General features: G+C 38.5%; 1 protein-coding gene across 2 annotated transcripts in view; it reads left to right on the forward strand.

Annotated features, from left to right (window-relative positions):
* Positions 1-17,130, forward strand: part of LOC106096304 (calbindin-32) — an 81,697-nt gene that overhangs the window by 19,944 nt on the left and 44,623 nt on the right. The window contains exon 1 of one of the 2 annotated variants that reach the window (XM_059370413.1): positions 15,786-16,101. The exons of the other annotated variant lie outside the window; for it this stretch is intronic. The gene's annotated coding sequence lies outside the window, so the exon portion shown is untranslated. Of the gene's footprint in view, positions 1-15,785; positions 16,102-17,130 lie in introns of those variants that run through there. 2 annotated transcript variants of the gene reach the window in all.

Genomic DNA, 17,130 nt, shown 5'->3' on the forward strand with positions numbered 1-17,130 from the left:
TAATAATTAATTTAATTAATTAATTAATTAATTTAATTAATAATAATTTAATAATTAATTTAATAATTTAATTTAACATGAATAAAAGAAAAATGTATTCCATACACCGAAAAAAAAATGTAGCAATATTCATCATTGTAGCAATATTCATCAGCCACCCTGTATGCAAGGGTGTATGTGTTGTTGTGTGTAGTTTAGTGATTGCGTTATTACATGTGAGGCTTTTTCAAAGTACACATCAAGTGTAAACTTTAATGTTTGTAAGGCATCTTTGAGCGGGATTGCGTGTGTGGGTGTATAATCCTACACACATGTACGCATACAAAGATAAATGTAATTGTGACATGTGCGTGTCCTTACTTTTATATTCATCATGCACCCCTGCTTTGAAGGGAAACCCTACGAAGCATTCATTTTATGGTTACTATGTGTGGGTTGACAGTTCTTTAACAATTTGAGTGATGAACTTAAAATACTGAACTGTTACTGTCATATCAACTAGAACTGAACAGCAACACACACACACACACATACACAATCAACAGTTTCTCAGCAGTATTGCCAATTTGAAAAAAATCATAACAATTCCAGAAAAATCACGTTTTGAATAAATTTTCTAAAAATTTTACATTTGAAAATTTTGACGAAAAAAATTTTGAAAAATTACCTATAACTACAGGAGGCCACCGTAGCGCAGAGGTTAGAATGTTCGCCTATGACGCTGAACGCTTGGGTTCGAATCTTGGCGAGACCTTCAGAAAAAATTTTCAACGGTGGTACTATGTCATGTAAAAAGTTTTCTCTAAAGAGGTGTCGCACTGCGACACGCCGTTCGGACTCGGCTATAAAAAAATGAGGTCTCTAATCATTGAGCTTAAATTTGATTCGGACTGCACTCATTGATATGTGAGAAGTTTGCCTCTGTTCCTTAATGGAATGTTCATGAGCAGAATTTGAAAAATTTGCAATATTATGGGGTCCAAATTATCGCATACGTTATCGAGTGTGCTTTCGAATCGAATGAAATTTCATCTCGTATTTACTGGAAGTTATACCACCTTAATGAACCCTTAAAGTAATTTTTTTTTTATAAATTGTGATCTACTTAAACATTTGCATTCATGTCAAAAATTCACTTGGAATAAAGAAATGCATAATTCACAATAGAGATATTTCGAACGGTTTTACTCGTTCACATACTTCGAAAGAAGCATTCAAGTGTTTGGACTTTCTTAAGCGGTGCAAGAAATTTTTCACCTCTTCGGATCTTCTCAATATCTATACTACCTACATCAGGCCGAGGATGGAACTTAACTCTCATATATAGGCAGGAGCTCCAACATCATCCTTGGAGCTACTTGACTGGGTTCCACTTTTATCCGATAGCTATTCACCACATCTGCTACCGTGTACGCATGAATTTTCTCTAGGCCCGCTTGACACGCCGCTTTGTCTATAGGTACTCTCTTGTAGAGCTGAACCTCACGCTTTAGGTATCCACCTAGATCTGGGAGGTGGATACCTATCCATAAGATGATAATTTGGATGATCCCTGCGATAACAGTCCAAAAGTTATTGCTTAGAGCTGCCAAATGTGAGGCCATGTATTTTGGGACACTTGACGGTTGGAATTATTTCCCCATCGACCATATCACAGTCAGCTCGTTATTCAGCTCATGCGTATTTGTAGTGAACAATGTGGCTACAGATTTGGTGGCAGATATCTTCAGATTTCTTGCAGCAAAATATGAGGCATGTTCGTTGAGGTAGACGTTCGTTCAAAAATGGGTGGGAAGCTGTTGCCATGATCGTACAATCGTCCGCATATGTATACGATCTCTATGCCATCTGGAGGGGGTGGTGGAATAAAGGATAGGTAGAGGTTAAACAGTGTCGGAGATACCACCCCTATGGAGCCACCGCGGTGCATAGGTTAGCATACTCGACTATCGTGCCCAAACGCCCAGGTTCAAATCCTGTCGACGAGAACACCTTAAAACATTTTTCAGCGGTGATTATCCCCTCATCAAATGCTGGCGACATTTGTGAGAATTTTGAGCCATGTGCAACTTCTTAACCAAGAGAGTCTTTCGGACTCGGCATAAGACAGGAGGTCCCTTTATCATTGAGCTTAAATTTGAATCGGGCAGCAGTCAATTGATATTGTGAGAGGTTAGTTTCCCTCTAATTTATTCCATAATGGGATGTTTGGGAAACACTTAATTTAACCACAGATATCACCCTGCCTTGGGGACCTCACTGTTTCACTCTACTGTGCTTCGACTTCTTATCCCTAAATTCCACAAATGTCTGGAGACCACACAGATAATTTGCGACCCAATATTTCAGGCCTGGCTAGAGGGACGTGTTGGCGATGTCCTCAAATAGTTTGGCAATGCCTTCGATAGGTCCAATGCCACGACTGATTGAAGCCACGGCAAATGTGTGGGGTGATGGCATGCAGAGCAGTTGTTTTGCTATGCAATCTTCGGAATCCATGTTGATGTTGATATCCATGAGGTGTATTGTCCAAACCGGTCTATAATCAGATATAATTTCCTTATAAAACGATTAGCCATCTACTGTCCCCAGAAGTTTAATTTTTCCTTATTTGGCAAACATTTTTTTAAGTAAAGTACACATGTGTCTTCAACTTTGATAACATGTGTAAGATTCCATGGTGGTGGGTTTCCAAGACTGCCAGGCCGAATTTAAGCAGTTTTTACTTGTTTCAATTTAAATTTTTCCAATATTTCGATCCTCGTCGGTTTACTTTAAAGTTTGATAGATATTTTGGGTGGGGAGTAGCTCTCTGAAGATGTGTCTGCAAATTTTGACATCGGAGTCATATTCTACTCCCAATTATCTTTTATTTGAGTACCATATTATGGCCAAATTGAATTTTTATATAATTTCCTTCAATAAAAAGTTCCAAAGTATCTTAAAAATTTTATATTTATGGAAAATATCATCAAAATTTGATTTGTGTAAGCAAAAAATTTTGTAAAAATGTATTGCTTAACGAAATTGAACTAAGAAGCACTAAGAAGAAGGCCCAATGAGGGCAACTCTGCTTGCTTACCCCACCCTCTCATTTTACATTTTTTCCGATGAATTGTTTGCATCCACTTGTTGTGGCTGCTTTTCCATTATGACAATGCCAATGTGTATGGAGCTGGTTGGCATTCCCCCATAGAAAGGTTTTACTAAGTCTCAAAGAGTTGGGTGATAGAATATTCCATTATTCGCATCAGCGCTCATGCTTCAAAGTCTGAGCTCGCTTTGTTTATGGGAGCATGCTGTCATTTCTTCTGCGTTCTCATTAAGGAAACTGTCTTCAACGTAGAATAATCATTTCAAATGCAATTTTGCCTTGAAGGAAAAAAAATCCTGGCAGAAATTTTTCCTCCGTTACATATGTTTTTCTGTCCATGAATTTATAATGATTTTTCTAGCTGAAGAGGAAAAATATATAAATTTGAACTTAAAGTTTTATAAGCTGTCAAATCGCTAAAATATATTAAAATTGTATTTTCTTTGATTTTCTCTTTATCCGCATGTCCTTGGTGCGCTGTGTGTTTGGTAAATTCAAATATTTACTTTGGCCTTCTTTATTGGAAAACTGTTTCGATTTGGGGGATTAGAAAAACTATCTATGAAAGTATTTTAGATATCTTTTGTGTCGTAAAGTACACATTTAGTTTTCTTTGAGAAGTATTTTCTTCTTTTTTTTTTGTTTCCCCATATTGAATTCTTTAGAGACCATGTAACCATCATGATAGAACATAACCGGAAGCATTGATATCCGGGTAACATGCACACAGCGTTTGTTTATTCTGTTGGTATGGCTCGTGTCTTTGGTTGCATTCAGGACATTTTGAAGAGTATCTTATCAATGTTTTTATTGAAACCAAGTTGGCACAGAAGAGATGTGGTTTATTGGTTTATTTGAAATTGGTTGTTTGGTAGAGATGTGGTGCAAAGCGCAAAGTGTTGAGGTTAATTTAAGTATATGAGTTTGCCAATTTTCGACTTGTCATGATTTTGTTTCAAATTAATTGTTAAAGTTTTTTAAAATTTTATTTCGAAGGAAAGTTGTAAAATTTAGTCCATTAGCAAAATTTTCCATAATTTTGCAAAATTGTAATCTTTAATGGAGTTCCAAAATTTGATTTCAATAGATAAGTTTGGTGGTTTTTATTTTCTAAAGAAAATTTTGCCAAAGTTTTATTTCTATGGAAAACGTTAAACTGAATCCTATATGATCTTTATTGGTCTATGAATTCTATCGGAGGGTTTAGGGTCATTAACCTTTGGGTGTTTGATATACTCTATTCTTAAAAGTCTTTATGTCAGCCCGATGATGTTTGATTTGGGGGTGTTTTCGGGGGTGAGGTGGTCCCCTAGATACTTGGCCCTGAAAAAAATATCAGCATCGTGTTCAAATACCATAAATTTGAACCCCATATTGCCATTGGTTTAAGGGGAGTTTATGAGATGAGGTGTCCTCCAACACTAGGCCCCAAAATTTATACTCTTCGGGGGGTGTTTTAGAAAAGGGGCGGTGCCCCAAAATATATGGTCCCACATTTGGAAATCAGATTCGTTTTCTACTCTCAAATACCTTTATTTGAGCTCAATATTGAAGTGGTCGGTAAATTTAGGAGTGTTTTGGGGAGTGAGGTGGTCCCCCAAACATTTAGCCCTGAAAGTATATCAGCATCGTTCTCTACTCTCAAATATAATTTATTTGAACCCCATATTGGTATTGGCCTCAAAATTGGATATCAAATTCGTTTTCTTTTCGCAAATACATTTCATTTAACCCTCTTATTGCAAAAGTCACCAAATATGTTCGGTTTGGCTATGAGCCGTAAAAATTATCAATATCGAGATCCGATCCCTTTAATACCCAAATTGTCATGGTGAGCAAATCCGTCCCATTTGGGGGTTGTTATGGGGGTGGGAAGTCTCCTAGGCAGTTGGTTCCGATATCAGATTCGTGGTCTACTCCCAAATACCTTTCATTTGAGCCCCATATTTCCATACTCGCAAACATGACCGGTTTGAGGATGTTATGGGGGTGGTGTGGCCCCATAGACACTTTTTCCCGAATATTGATATTAGATTGCTGCTTTACTCCCAAAGACCTTTCATTTGAGCCCCATATTGCTATTGTCATAAATTTGTCCTCTTTTGGGGGTGTTTTTGGGAGAGGCGGCCCACCTATACAATTGGCCCCAACTTTGGATATCAGATTCATATTTTACACTCAAATACCTTTTATCTAAGCCCCATATTGCCATCGTCAGTAAATTAGTCCTGTATGGGGGGTGTTTTGCGGAAAAGGTGGACCCCCAGAAATTTGATTCCCACAGTTGGATATCAGATTAGTATTCTACTTGAAAATACCTTTCATTTGGGTCCCATATTGCCATGGTCGGTAAATATGTCCGATTTAGGGGTGTTTTGGAAGTTGGGGTGGTCCCCCTAACACTTGGTCCGACAATTGGATATCAGATACGGTCTTAATATATATTTGGTAGGTTTAGGGGGTGGGTTGGCCCCCTAGGTACCACATCCGAAATTTGGATACCAACTTTTTATTTTTACGTTACTATAAGAGAGCACACAAAATTTGCACCACCCATCACCGAGAAGTGTCGTGTCTGAAAATTAGGATATGATATAAAAAATACAATTTGAAAAAAATTTTTTTTCTGAATATTTTTGACAAAATATTCTATAGAAATAATATGAAAAAAATGTTTATATAAAAAAACCAGAAAGAAAAGGCAAAAGTCGGGCGGAGCCGACTATATAATTTGGCTGAAATTTTGCACATAGTGTTCTGTTATGACAACAACTGCGCCAAGTACGGTTCAAATCGGTCTATAACCTGATATAGCTCCTATATAGATCTCCCGATTTGACTTCTTGAGCCCCTGGAAGCCTCAATTGTCATTCGAAAGTATTCTGTTATGACTCCCAACAATGGAGGCAAGTACTGTCCAAAGCGGTGTATAACCTGATAAAGCTCCCATATAAACCGATCTCCCGATTAGACTTCCTGAGCCGCAATTTTTGTCCAAGTACGGTTTAAATCTCTGCATCACTAGATATAGATCCCATATAAACTGATCTCCCGATCTGATTTCTAAAGCCCTTACAAGCCGTAATTTTTTCCCGATTTGGCTAAAATTTTGCGGATAGTGTTCTCTTCTCTCAACAACTGCGCCAAGTACGGTCCAATTCGGTCTATAATTAGATATAGCTCCCATATTTTAGCAGAATCTACGGCGGTGGGTTCCCAAGATTCGGACCGGCCGAATTTGGCACGCCTTTACTTGTTTTTATATTTCATTGCATCGTACAAAAATTTTTATTAGTACAATCGTTCGTATGTTTCACAGTTATGAGGTACCAGATGACGTATACGTGGTTTTATTTTGTGTACGCCTAGATGTACACAAAATTATATGGCCTTTTTTAAATAATTCACAATAGGATAAGGGTATATTAACATCTGCTTGAACAAAAACGTCAGCGTGATAGGTGGTCATGCGTTCTTGCAGTCATGCTAACCTATGCACGAATTTCACGGCCTTCACAATGAACTCGATGTTTATTCTAATGTGAAAAAAATATTTCCAAAGGCTAATATTACACAATTTTATGGGAAAATTTCTTCACCTTCCCTAAAAAAACAAACAAGCAACCCCATAATTTTATTATGATTCATTAGGCACTGGAAATGATGTAATTAAGGAAATTAAGAAAACATAATAAATGTTTTAATGAGTACTTTGGCACAAATTGAAATGTCTAATTATGGTTTTTTGTGCTTTAAAAAACATAAAATTGTGTAATTACTTTTTTTTTCTACTTTGGTGAACTGTTATTTTGCCACATTTACAGTCGTATAATTATTTATCCCATTCCCAGTTTAATTCAATCATTTACTCAATGTAAGCCGTTAAAATTGTAGGGTAATATTGTGGAAAAAAAATCCAATTATTTAGAGTGCCATAGCAGTGCGTTGTTAACGAATTCAGTTTTAAATAACATACAATCGCATTATGGTTGGCATGGAGTAAAACACATAACAAGGTTAAATGTTCATATGAGAAATTCCAAAGAAATCGGGGAAATAGTTTTTCCCAGCATAAATGTAGAAATTTCAAATATAGGTAAAAAGAAGGTCAGAACGCCCAATACGCACACATGTTAACCCATCGCTGTATATAGAAAATCTCAAACCTTGTCTAAAAATTGTAAAGCACCCCAATTGTATAAATGGTATAAGCTGATATGCCATCAACATCAACCTCAATAAATCAGTTGGCTAAACATTTTCCATTTTATGGTATTCACAGAATTTCTTCATTCATTTATTTAGTTGTGCAATGCAGTATATGAAAAATTTTCTTCAACATATGCATGAAATCTTTTGAAATTCTCTAACAAAGTCATTCTTATAATCAATGGCGTAGCTAGGGTGGGTGGTAAGCACCCCCAGAATTTTCGTTAGTATTGACTACTGTGAACTATTGATTGTGGGATTTCTGTGTGGGACCGCCTACTGTGTAGGCGGTGTGGGGTTTCAGTAGGGCCGAAGAAGACGAGACGACTGTTATAAGGCTGGCCACCTTTTCCCGGGAAGTATTTCTTAGGAGACGGACAAGACTAAATGGAGGCATGAATACACGCTAGTTATTCATAACGCGACCGAGTGATTTGTACAGGCGCGACCGAGTGATTTGGTGATGCGCATGGCATGGCCTGGCACTTGCCTTGCCCATGTTGATGCTGCGGCGTTTGCCCATCGTTGGTTCACGTAGCTTTTGTGGTTGTGTTAGGTCATCCCTGAGGGTGGCCGCGTTGATTGTGAGTCCCATGTTGAAGCGGATATGTGTTGTCTAGCCCGTGAGGGCTGCCGTGTCCTGTTTGTGTATATCGTCCTGATGTATATTGTTTTCGTGCATACTTTTATATGCTGGCTTCAGGTCGGCTTAGGGCGATTCTTTTCTTTTCTTCCAGGTGACCAGTCCGCAACTGTTTGGGGTTCAACTGATAGTAGCCTTTTAAGGCTACGAAGTCTAACCGGAGACTTTAATCTGGTACCACGGGTGTCAGGAGCTCTTGGAACTTCGGTTCCAGCCTGGCAATGGTGGGGCCCCAGTGGGGAGCAACTTGGTGGCTGTGGTTTGTACCCAAATCACGGGTAGGGCACAAGCTCGGCGTGGAGTTGCGTTTCCAACCGGGTGTCGTGACCCAAAGATCGGAAGCAGTTTTAGGTAGTGCTCCGCTCCTAACCAAGGAGGTGAACACGTCCAAAAACGTGGGATCAAAATGGTACTCATGTGCGGATTATCACTTGTGGGGGCGTTGGTAGACGCATTGTATTCACCCTTGGGCCTCGCAGGTTTGGGCCGTGATGGCGGGCAACTGCGTTAAACACGACATTAGTGTGTTTTTAAAACCTACCGATTCCATAAGGAAACCGTTGAAGAAACCCTAATTTGCCATTCGCTTGCTTTATTTGCAAAACAGTGGGCAGTGTAACGAATTGAGAAGCTTTATTTACAGACGGACGGACATGAGTAAATCGTCTTAGATCTTTACGTCGACCAAGAATATTCTTTATGCTGTCAAACGTATTTTGCTTTTGATCCCAATAGACAAAATACGCAATATTTTGGCGATCGGTTAACGATAATACATTGACATGAAGTCCAAATTGGACATAGTGATTTCTAGGCGACTATGGGTACATCAAAATATATCCTGATATAGCCCTCATATAGTCCGACCTCCCGGTTTAGGGTTCTAGAGTCGTAAAAACTGTATTTATTACCCGATTTGGTTGGAAATTGGCACCATGATTTGTGTTGAGATCCTCGACATCTGTGCCGTATATGGTCGAAATCGGACTTTATCTTAATATAGCTCCCATATTGACCGATCTTCTAATTTAAGGTCTTAAACCCTTGAAATCTCAATTTATTACCTGACTAGGCTGATATAAAGACAATAATTTGTGTTAAGACACCCAATATTGGTGCCGAATATGGTCCAAATCGACCTTGTGGTCTTTGGGGTCTAGAACTGGTCGTATCGAAATGGTTACCCGACCACGGCAGTGTGTATCAAGCGGAGATCCTTACAATTAGGGAAGTGGTGGAATGGTTAAGATATAATGTCATTACGACGATTGGCATAAATATCTTCTCAGACAGCCATTAAATCCCTGGAGAACGTATTTGTGAACATAAAAACCGCCTTCGACTGTCGCAGATCTTTCAACAAGATGGCTGAACAGTTCATAATTCACCAGGGAATTGTTGTTGTTGTTGTTGTAGCAGTGTGTTGTAAACCGAGGCGGCAGCCCTTGTCGATGATGGATTCCATCGGGTCAATCCGGTACGTACCAACCGGCTGTCCTGGGATTGACCAGGGAACTGCAAAGCGGACGAACTTGCGAGACTAGGAACTACCCTTCACATTCTAGGGATACTTGAATCTGTGGGTATGCCTCAGGCCCGAAGGACAACTAATGATAGATGGCCACAAAGAGGCGGCTGTGAGCATTCCAAAACTATATGGCAATGAGCAGTGTGAGGTGTCCGAGATGAGTATGGTTTAGGTGGGACCATTTTTGTTATAGCCCCCATAAAAATCAATCTCCCGCTTGAATGCCTCTAACCAATAAATAGCGATTTTTATCCGATTTTGCTGAATTTATATATTCTCCCCGAATATGATGCTGATGGGATCACATTTGAAAATAGTTTCCATATATATCGATCTCCCGATTTATGCTCTTGAACCCATATAAGGCACCTTTATTACCCGATTTTTTTGAAATTTTGAAGAGTGACTTCCAGCGAGTTGGGTCCAATTAGGACCAAATGTCGATATTGCTGCTGTATGGTGCATTTCCCGCAATTGAATGTGGAGTTAGTTAGCCTCGTCAAGCGCAAAAGCCCGTTTCAGCCCATAGGACCGATCGCCGTGAGACGAGTAACGTAGGTACTGAGTTTTTAAGCAGTTGCACTATGGCCTTTCATGCTCATAGTTAAACCGTACCGGATTTTAACGATATTCCTACCTCAGGTGGTCCCGGCCGAGCTTAATGCTTTTCAACTTGTTTTATTTTATTTTATTTTTTTTTTGTAATTTCCCCCTACGAAAAATATCTAGCTACGCCAATGGTTATAATCTTGCAGTCAGCAGTTTTACTCAAATTATCAGTGGCATAATATAAACATTTTAATAAAACTAGTTTTTTCCCTTATTCTGTAATTCTGTAATATTCTTCCTCCTTGTTGCTCTCTGTAGCAATATTGGCAGAAGTTTAACTTTGTTGTCTTAGGTATGGGATTATCACCAGACGCCCACTTTATTAACAGTTTTAAGCACCATCACCTAATAAAATTCAACAGTTCTTTAACATCCTCACAAAAATCTTTAATTCTACGCCTATGACTTCTATACCATTCATGCTAATGACAGCGATTTGAGGAGAATATCCATAATTCTGAAAAAAAACCTTTCTTATCTACATGGCCCCAAGTAGAGAAAAGAGCGCAGTGAGCCAAATAACTACAAAATTCTGATAAAAGTTTATATAAAAGTTACATTCTTGGCAATGTGCAGTAAAAATGGAATGGAAGTGCAGTAAAAATTACAAAATTTTTCTAAATAAATGATGGTCATAACCTTGAGTTAATGGGAAATCAATTGTCGGTAATGGCCAAACTGTCTAGCCATATTTTTTGGTAAAGGTAAGCCAAAAACATATCTATTTATTTAAAGCCCAAGATACGGGCAACAAGAACATAAACAGCCAACAACTTCTCAAGGAATTGTCTTCAAGAATCTATTGTTGTTTTTTTTTCGCCACAATGTATGTAAGTGGAGGAATGTGTGATAGAGAGAGCTGTTATGGGTGGCTTGTGTTTTGGTATTTGTGTAGTAATTGTGGTTGTTATCGTTTGTCTCTATTACAAAGTAATTTTTATGAGTCTGTCACAATGCCAGTAATACACTCTCACTGTAACACACCCATTCACTCACACTTGCCTTTGGCTCTCCCCTCTCTTGGCTCTCAGGCTGGCTGCAAACAAGTACCAGTTGACAGCAAACAAAATAAAATAACAGAAACTGTAGAATAAACAAATAATCAACAACAACAGCAATATAAAAGCTAAAAACTAAATTAAAAAAGCAAAGCCAACAATAGCCACAACAACAACAACAACAACATCAGCAATAACAATAGTAATAGCAACAACATTGTAACAGCGTAAATATCCAAATGAAAACAGACACCAGGTCAAACACTTGACACTGACAGACGAGAAAACATTTTGTTAAATGTGCGCTGGCGCGTTTCTTGTCAATGCCGAGGGGCAAGAAAAACTTCTTCTAGTTTATGGTCAAAGTTGTTGCTTTCATATATGCCGCCATGAGGGCGGTGTAAAAAGGAAGGGCAGGACAGGGCAGGGCAGAAAATAAACATACAATGTAGACTCTTGTTTAAGCTTGTGATAGGAGGTAAGCCGATTAAAACTTAGAAATACAGATTGAAATATCTTTGGGAAGGTAAGGTGGAAAATGGGCTGTGCGCCGAATTTATTATACCCTACACCTTACACTACAAGTTTAAAAAGCGCTTACACTACAAGTTTATGTACATACTACAAGTATATATTGACCGAATCGCACCATATTATATCCTACATCTTATACCACAAGTATAAGGATCCTATATCTGATAGAGCTCGGCAGTGATGTTGTCTTATTCGTAACAGGATAATCGTTTGTTTCAAATTTCATGAAAATTCGCTAACAGACAGACAGAGAAACGGGCAAAGAGACATACAGACAGACGATTGGATTTGTATATTTAAGAGCTCTTTTCCTTTTTGGTGTAATTAATATATGTACTGTGTAGTACAATGGTATAAAAAAAGATGCCCCCTTCCAACACCACCGTGGCTCAAGTGTGAACAGGTCCGTCTACGATGCTCGGTATCCAAGTTTAGGTTCATCTTCGAACATAACCTGCCTTTGGACCATAAAAGAATCTATGCAAAGTTTCATCTCCATATCTCCATTTTTAAAGACTGCAGCGCAATTTCAACAGACAGACGGATGGAAAATTTTTTCGAAATTTTATTTCTTTAAATAGTTTTAGGCAATTGTGTGCTGTTGTCAAAACACTTTAACTGGAATAGTGTATCGCGATTTCTGATACGCCATATATTGTCATCAACACCTTTTAAGGTGATCTACATACCCAACGACTACTGAGTAAGGTGTAGAGCAAGATTTTGTTTTGAAACAGGGCCCAATAAGTCTCCCAACTCTCCTTAACGCAGTAAGAGTGAAGAAAGACTTACCTTCCACTATTCCGATACAAATTATTTATCAATGATAGGAGCAAGAAACACATCAACATTGCCAAACTCTTTTTGGTGTGCACTTGAAAATTCGTTGAACGTCACTGCAAAGTGGTCTAAGTTCAGAATGCACTTGCAGTTACTTTCAATGAATGTTCAAGTGCACAACAATTTTTCTTTTTTATTTTATTTAATTTTACAATTTTTCGTTTGTTTATCTTTCGAGACGAGCTCAATGATCGTAAATTTTTGCAACATAAAAGGAAAGCCAGAGATCACAACACACATAAACTGCTATGGGACGCGTTTTGTCGTTTGGTTAGAATAACTCATCGGCCATGTTAGGTTTCACGGGCCGTACGTTGGTATGTTGTACTTATATCCTATTATTGCGAAAAGGTGTCTATACGATGTAAGCACGACACTAACACAAGTCTGATACCTTTCGCACGAGGTGTTCTATTCCACCGCATGTATTTTCTTTGTATTGATGACTTTTGACTTCTTTTCTATACGACTACTTAACTTCCATGCCATACACATGTCATTTGTGTGCTTTTTTCGGCAGTTGTATTGATGGCTTCGAACGCTAAACAACAACAACGACTGTCGCTGTTACTTCGTGTGCCCAGATTCGAATACCGAACGGCAGCAGCAGAAAGGGCGAATGCCATTTTCTAGCGTGCTCTACACCGTACTGAATTGTCGTTGGGTATGTAGAGCAACTAAATGAATTTGTCAATGCAGATACATGGCGTATAAGAAATTGCGATCCGCCAGTTAAAGCATTTTGACAACATCAAACACTCGCCTAACTTTTATAAGTTCTTTACTATGCTACTATGTTCGAAAAATCACAATTTTTTTCCGAATTTTTTTTCCCTTCAAAATTCAGTTAATGTTTTATTTGGAAAAAAATTACTTTAAATTGTTTTTCTATAGAATTTTTTTCACTATTTTTTTTGCACAAGTTTTGTCAAAAATTTCTTTAAAAAAATGTTTTTGAATTTTTTATAAAAAATTTTTCAATTTTCAAGAACCCTGCATTGGTAGGTTGTACTTATATCGAATATACCGCGAAAACGTGTTTACGATGTAAGTACAAAACTAACCAAGTTTGACAACTTTCGCAATAGCTGTATGCAAGCACATTTGAAGCCTCCACACCGAATGTGATTGAAAAGTCCCCTAACCCAGGACGAAGCACATACCACAGTGGTTGGCGTGTTGTTGTCTATGGCTACCTTTGTCGATGCAAGAAAAATATTCGATCATTTAGCTCAGCTGGAATAAGAGACTCACGAAAAATTATGAAATAAATGATCTTTGCCCTAGCAGGCAAAAAGACTTAAGTTTAGGTTAAAAAGAGGGAGAGGATATTAATCCTAAGCCAGTAATCAGCTTGTTGTGAGCTCTAAAAACTAAAAAGTAACCTCTAAAAAGAAAATTTTAAGTTAGGAATTCCGTGCTACTTACAAAATTCTTAATTGTTTTCCACACCACTCTCCTTAGTTGGTTCATGTCTGGTATTGTGTCCCCACCTAAGGAGCTGTGTCTTTTATCCGCGAAAGCCGGCTAAAAGACACAGAAATGCTTCAACGGGACGTCGTATGAGTCCCGTTATGATACGGAAAGCTATTCTGACCACCCTCTTACTTCGTTTCTGTAATAGCTTCGTTTTCCTAACGATCTGGATCTTCCCATCGAATTTTCGCCGTCCTAACCACCGTTTCGATGTTTCATGGGATAACATGCGCATTCGTCGCCCACGCCCTTAACTCGGACTGCGTCAAATTGGCGCACCTTCATCATCCTCGCGAACAGGCATATTTCAATCTTCTCTGGGTTAACATTGAAACCTCTGTGTCTAGCTCAGTCATATGCCATATGCAAGACCCTTTCGACCCTTCTGCATAGCTGGATCGGATCCTTACTCCTAAGCAGTATTATAACATCATCTGCATAGCAGACGGGTTTAAATCCCTTCTCAGTCAGCATCCGTAATAGGTCACCCATAGGAGTGGCGATAAAATGCCCCGCCTGTGGTGTGGCCTGTACCACTTACTCCCTTATATTTATGTCATGGGACCCACAATTTATCCACCTGTTCCTTAGCATATGGTTTATTCAGTCTCTAAGAACCCATTCCACCCGATACTGGTCTAAGGATTGGATAAATGTGTCGGTATTTTATGCACAATCTCGTGCAGGACAGTCTCCACCGACCTTTCCTTGACATAGGCATGCAGTGGTCTATATACCGGGCTTGGGTATAACTACCACCCTTGCCTTCTGCCAGGCTTTCGGAGTATATGCAAGGAGTACAGGCACGCTGTGAAATTAGTGGCCAGATGAGGCGCCAGATGGGGCAGGTCCGAGTGACTTAAATCGTTAGAAGCTTCTCAAGGCTTCCTTTACCAAAAATTCTGTAATGATGATACCGGTGTTTCACTGAGTACCGTCGTATCCTGTGAAAAATAGGTTTTCATCAAAAACCTCAAAATGTCCTCCGTTGACAGGCAGGTTTTGTCAGACTTTTTATATAAATTTTTTTGATAACAATTTTTATTTTTGAATATCTTCTTGATTTTTTTCCTATTCGTCCTATTATGGCTTGGTCATTGATTTCATATATTCTTTATAAATCTCCCAAAGGGAATAGATGCAGTTGATCATGGGAATGAATATCACTAGCAGACCACTGGCAGACATTTCGGTTGGCTGGTTAGGGCCGCATCATCAGCGCCATCGTGTTCACGTCGGTCAGCTCACAATTCTTGGCTTGCTTGTCTCTGGTACATAAGTTTAGAATATAAAGGGGATTTCCTATGAAATCTAAGTATACCACAACAATTCAACAACTGCTACCTGCTGTACAACATCTCTTCCTGTGTAAATTCTTTCATCTGGCAACTTTGAATTTTCATTTTAAATTTTTTCAATTTTTTTACCGAAAAAAAAAAATATTTTTTTTACTTGGTTCAAAAACTTGGTTATAAGAAATTTCGTCATTATATTAAAAATTTTGTAAAATTTTTTCTCTATAGATAATATCAAAATTTTATTTCTAAAGAAAAATGGAAAATTTTATAGAAATAATTTTACATATTTTTTGTAGTTTTTGTCAAAATTCCTAATTTTTTTTGCTATTTTTAATAAACTTGCCCCTTTAAATGCTGCTCGTAAACCTTCAACCCTAATTGGCATGTTGGCTTATTTAATATTAAAGCTTTTTTTAAATGCTTCAACTACAGCAGCGTGGGTGAGTGAATGAGCGAGGGGATGAAAGCCCCGGTAAAAAACTTTTTTGTGCTCTTCAGCCTGACGGCATTATCTCTCATTGCTAACGATACTTCAAGTCAGTTTACTTCCGGCCTTATCCGTAGACAATTCGACAAAAAAAGAAAGAGAAAAAAGCGACAGCCAACGAACATAAGTTTGAACACATAAACAAACAAACCAAAAAACATTCACATTTACATACATACAATCATATGAGGGTACATAACAAAATAAACGCTAATATGTGGCGTTCAAGTGTGTGTGCGCGTATGGTGGTGTAGGGGCACCCGTAAAATTGGTTTAAGTAAAGTCTGCCGTTCCATGTGCGTGGGTTTAAGCACGTGTATATCGGCGTATATTTATGTGTAATTGTCCCTGATTCATTCAATGTTGACTTGGATTCCTTCTGTCGGTAGGTAAATGAATGGCTGGGTGAGGTGGATCGGGGCCTTTTGTTTTTATTTTGTTTGGGTGCCCTTAATGCCTTTGAATGAATTGTGAGTGTCTGCATTATTTATGACGCTTCGTAGTAGCAGTACATAGTTGACTACCATCCCAATGTAGGTCATTTTGTGGTGCATGTTTTTCACTTTTCTATTGTATTTAAGCTTCAACTTGACCATCGATTATTAAGTCGTTTGTTTTGCTTTTATTTTTGTTTGCATTATTTTTTCGCTCTCTTCTCACTGGGCGTGTGGGTGTCAACAACAAAGACTTGTTTTTCCAGCGCTACTTGTTGCTTCTATTTGGCAATTTAATGCAGATTACTTTGAAGAGTGCGTGTGCGGGCTGGGAATTTTGTGGGCATTGTTATTGAGTCGTGAAAATATTTCCATTAGATGCTGTTTTTGTTTGTTTTGTGTGTTATTCAGCCAGAGGAGAGCATTTGCTAAGGAGCCTACGCCTTGTAACGATGTCTGCAAATTTATTTATCCTCTTTCTTCTGTTAAATATTTACAAACACATACAAATACACCCCAACAAATGAATATAAATATCCAAGTGGCAACTATAGGGGGAACTTGAGCGAAGGTCATTTCAGAGGATAACATGCCAACACAAATCGCCTGCTCTTAATATTAAATTCCTTTGCTGTGTGTTTTTTTTTTGCTCTTGTGCTGCATATTTTCCTGCTTTTATCGATTTCACATTGACAACAGTAATGTGGGGCCAGGGTGGAGCCAAGCTGGCAGGCAAACAGGAAACCCAGTGACATTAAATTCCACCAACGCCGATACCGGCAACTACATCTACATGTACAGCAGCATGTCAAATGACTGTGCTAGAAGAGAGAGAGGCACCTGGTCTCCAAAGTCAGTAGTGAGTTGGCAGGGTCTCCTTGGCTCATGAATGACTTATCAAATCAAAAATTGCCATCCACATGGCGATGAAATGTCATAGATATCCTGATGGGCCATTAGTGTCGAAGGCAGTGTCATAA

Source organism: Stomoxys calcitrans, chromosome 5, assembly GCF_963082655.1.
Source record: "Stomoxys calcitrans chromosome 5, idStoCalc2.1, whole genome shotgun sequence".
NCBI lineage: Eukaryota > Metazoa > Arthropoda > Insecta > Diptera > Muscidae > Stomoxys > Stomoxys calcitrans.